Raw genomic sequence first — 4,969 nt, 5'->3', positions numbered from 1 at the left:
CAGCCCCTAGCAATGAAAGTGTAAATAAAACAATCTTAAGCTCTTGTGAATATGCAATATGCCCTTTCCATCTCAGTGATGTGGCCAGTTTCATAAGACACTTGACTCATTTGCTTTGGTGCAAAGGCACAGAAATAGTGGAATAGTGGCTATTTTTCTCATAGTAAAATTTACCTAGGCACGCTTAGAAACCAGTAATAATTAATTTCCCCCTTCAGAAGTGCATTTATTACATGTAGGAGGTTGTCCATGAAATAACAATAACGCCTAGTCTTTCACCCGGTGATCAGTAGCCTTATTTTACAGGTGAGGCACACAGTGGAAAGATGTGTTTTGCCAAAGATCGACAAAAGTCTAGGGACAAAGGCAAGAAAAGAACTCAGGAACTGTAGCCCAGGGTTACACATGAAAGCAGACTACCTCTCACTTTCATGATCCAAGATCAGCATAGTTTCTAAAATGGGCTAGAGTTTCTTGTATTTGGACTTCTAGGAATTGGACATATTCTGCCTATGTGGAATATTGCATGAATGCTTCCTGCGTGGGAGTCAGAGGGATATTGCAGCCAAAGTAAAACAAGCTTCTGCTGTTTTAACAACTAATGAAAATGGTTTCCTTTTGCATCAGTGTTGTTGGCACCGCAGTCCTACAGACATTGAGAGGAAGTAACAAGCCACTTCTCTGTTTCCATCTTAGTCTTTGTAGTAAAAGAACTTGAGGGCAAGCTGTCAAATTCTGCCCTCATCAGGAGGGGCAGAAATTACACTAAAAAGCTTTAGCATCTGCATGCCTCGGGGATGTGGCATGCATCCCCACCTGCATTTTTTATTGTTCCAGCAAAACCCTGCACTCAGTGCACTTCAGTAATATAGAACAACTGGAATGAGAAGGCTCTTAGCAGACACAAAGTTGATAAAATTAATCTCACCCCGTGCTGCTATGTCCAGAAGCACTGAGCATATTCCTGTAACAGCAATGTTCTTCTAGTGCAAGTAGGCGATTCCCAATTGTATCTACCAGTAATTATCTCTCTTAAAAATACTAGTAAACACAGCTAGAAGCAAAATTCAGCCCTTTCTTGCATGAATCATGCTGAAGATGTGGAGAGGGCTTTAGCACTTCTTGCCATATGTTTCTGTAACATTTGGAACAATCGCATGGTCAACCAGACCCGTCCCTCCCAACAAGGCATGCAGCTTGACTGGGCTTTGGGGACTAGTAAAACTTCATGCAATGCAGAAGTCCACACGATCTCTTTTTCCACCTCATGGCTTATTCTCCAGAAGCTGAGCTTTCCTGTACAAGCACAGTTCTTACATGATGGCTTTTTTCTTCACAGAATGTGCTTTTCTTCATAGGTGTATGACCACTGCTTATGGGATGGGGTTGTAGACAGGCAATGGGAGGTCATGGAGGTAGAGGATTTTTGGTGGCACGGTAGAAAAGATGATTTATGAGCTTCTGCTTTAAGCTCTTATGCAGACCCAAACAAGTGGCAGCACTTCTCAGCAAAGAATGGAGCTGCTCTCTCCTATGGGAGAGGGCTGCAAAATGAATGTTTCATTTACAGACTTCAGTTGGAAATTGCTTGAGTGGTGGGTCTGGAAAATACTCTTGTATGGTGCAAACACATGTGCAAAGTCTAATACTACCTTGTATGAGCTCCACAAAATCGCATACCCAAACAAATAAGTACTGACTGTTCCATTAATATGAGCTGAAGTCACTCAGGCATCAGATGTCAGATGTAGCTTATGGTTTTTGCACTGTTTAAAGATTTCAGAATGAAACTGAAGACTAGATAAAATGGCATACAGGCTTATCTTTAGCCTTCAATTTAGAGAGGTTTATTTTTCCTCATGCAAGCTGGTAGGCAAAAACTTTGAGGATAATGCTCTTTAAAGACGAGGTCACATTTTTCCACCAAAGCACGCACACTTTTTGATGGGTCCTTTTTCATCTGTTACTGCCTAGGTACATGAGTTTTTCAAGGGCAGCTCCGCGGCATCTTAGGCTGATGGAAGTCTAGTCTGAGCAGTTCCACATTCTCCTCTTCCCCTGGCTGCACACCCTCCCTTCTTCCCTCAGGTCAGCACTAGAGCTCATACACACGCATCAGGTACTGACTAAGAAGAAACCTCCCTGCTCTTCATCAGCTCTCTAAATTTTTTGCCTGTCTGCAGGGGTGAGAGCCCTGAGTGCACTAATGGGCCTTAATGGCCTTGACAAGTCTTACCTGGAACCTCCACCCACCCCTGCTGCTTGTGGGCCCAAGAGCCCCATTTATGCTCAGCCCGGGGTCTTCAAACCTTTCTTGAGCTAGGCTCCTGAACCTACGCTTCTCCTTGGGCCTTCCCTACCAGTATGGACCTGCCTAGCAATCACTGACTCTAGGAACTGTCACTGATGTAACCCTGACCTGCAGCTTGACTTTTCAGCTTGATCTTGGACCTGCCTCATCATGATAGACTTGCCTGATGATCTGCACTCTTGAACCTGACTGCCATCTTTGGGCTTGCCTTGCTTGGATATTGGTGAGGCCACTTTCCTGCTGGCCATGTTACCATGCCCTGCTGCAGGCTCCCTGTTCCTTAAGGAGTAGCAGCTCCCTAACAGCTGCAGATGGGGCAGGAGCATGGAGCTGTGGGGAGGATGCAAAATAGGACCACCTTAGTGCAGATTAGGTTGAGCTAGGCTTTGTCTAGACGAGCAGTTTGTTTTGGAGCAGCGCATTTTAGAAGCAAAGCACTTGATTGCCCCTACTTGCCTTGAGCAACCTAAGTAGCTTTTCTGGAGGAGGCTGAACCAGAGGCTCTGCCTGAAATTCAGTCCAGATTCCCTCCAGTTCTTGATGGGGACCAAACCAGGGTGAAGGCTGTGAGGTCCTCCAGCAGCTGCCAAATGTTCATGTGCCACCTGAGTGCTCTCAACCACCCAGAGCTCTCAGGACTCTCTGAAGTGGTTCATGGGCTATAGAAAGCCTCAAGTTCCATATGACCCTACCTATTTGCTTTCAGGTTTTTTTCAGTTCTGCTGCTCCTTCCTCATTGGTGCACTTTTCTCTTTGTCCAATATCCATTCTCCCTTTTTTCCTGTCTCTTGCCCCAGAATTACTGCACTTGAAGGGCAGTGCAGCAGACGTGCCTGTTACAGACTGCTTGAAGAGATTTTTGGGTTGGGCTACACCACCAAGCTTGTTGGTCATTTGGACTTCTTCACCTTGGGCTCTTCGACCATCGTGCAAGAGAATTTGGAGCAGTAACCCTCCCCTTCTATAAGGGGGAAGGACAAATACTCAGATAAATATAATGAGAATATTATAGGCTTGTTTTAAGAATCTTTATCAATCCCAATTTCATTTCAATCTCCTTTTTCATTTGGGTATGTAAAGCTGTGCTTATGGGTTTTGGATGAAGATTCAAATAACTAAAGGCAACAAAGAGCTGAGGTTAATTCCACAAAAACAGATTCTCACCAAGCATCATTAAAATGATCAGATGGGAATTGAACTTGCATGAACCCTGGCAGTTGCTCTTTAGTGTCAGCCCTTTCACAAACAATTACTATTTGGATGGGGGAAAACCAAAAGAAACAGTGTAGAATTGATCATGTGCTTTATTAACTCTTAAACGTTTAATCCTGTAAACCTTTCTGAAACCTGGTGAATGGGTAGAGCAGCCTTTGAAACACACTGTCAGAAAAGGCAGAGAAGGGTTCTCATGAGCTTCCCCCAGCTTGTTGTTCTGCTTGGAGGCAGGGTTGTTGTTAGAAATGTTTTTTTGACCTGTCTAAACTTTCTAGGTAGCCTCAAGTCCAAAGCCAGCCTTATTTTTATGCATTTTTTTTCCCCTTACCATCTAACCTAAATCTTTCTGTCTGCAAATTAAGCCAGTTTCATCCTTTGCATCCTCTTTGTAATGAACGTTAGCACACTGGAAGACTTTTAGTTTTATTTTTTTCAACATTCTTTTCCCAACTTTTCCCCTCAGCAATCTTTTCTACACTTCTATTTCTTCTTGCTCTCTTTAGGATTACCTTAAATTTGTGCATATTTTTCTTAAAACGTGGTATGCCAACTTGGACACAAAATTCCAGCACCAGCCAGAATGGAATAATTATTTCAGGGGTTGGTTATCTGTAAAAAAACAAACAAAGCAAAAAACCCCCGTGATTCAGCAGCAGTGAAGGTTATGCATGTTTCTAGGCAATATGGGTAAAAGTTTATTGCAGTCCTCTTTCTTAGTAACTGCTTGCTTCTGATCCCCCTGTAGCCTGCTCTATCTATCCCAGAAACTTCCTTAGATCTGATTCCCCTCTGCCTCTGTTACCTTGGGAATGTGCCAGCATGAGTTATCTAAGGACAGACCTTGAATTTTCCCTGATGTTAAAACAGTGCAGATTGTCTGAAGTATGAGTTTTCTGTGTGAAAATACAATGCCAATACTGTTTAACATTTTCACAAATGACCTGAATGATGGGACTGAGTACAACAAATCCATACTCTTCCCAGTGGTGTCCGTGGTTGACAGGATGGAAGGCCACGGGCACAAATTGAAATGCAGTAAATTACATTTAAACTTTTTCACTGTGATGGTGGTCAAATATTGAAAGGGGTTGCCCAGATAGGTTGTGGAGTTTCCATCACTGGAGATACCCCAAACCCAACTGTATATGGTCCTGGGAAACTTGCTCCAGCCAGTGCTGCTCTGAGTGGGAGGTTTGGTCTAGACTATGGCCAGAGGTGCCTTCCAGCTTCAATAGATCTGTGATGCTGTGATGTTACATACAGCAGTGTTGTTAATACTGCCCCAATGACACTTGCCTTTTACTGGGCTGACATATGATCAACCTGTGCTGCACTTTGAACCTCAGATCCTTTTCTGAGGAACTACAGCCTAACCATTTACTCTCTGAATTTTACTGGGGCCTTTCTTCCAACATGTAATGATCTGCAATGATCTTTAATTCC

This window comes from Charadrius vociferus, unplaced genomic scaffold (assembly GCF_000708025.1).
Source record: "Charadrius vociferus isolate BGI_N301 unplaced genomic scaffold, ASM70802v2 scaffold54, whole genome shotgun sequence".
Taxonomy (NCBI): Eukaryota; Metazoa; Chordata; class Aves; order Charadriiformes; family Charadriidae; genus Charadrius; species Charadrius vociferus.
This window is presented reverse-complemented; position numbering follows the sequence as displayed.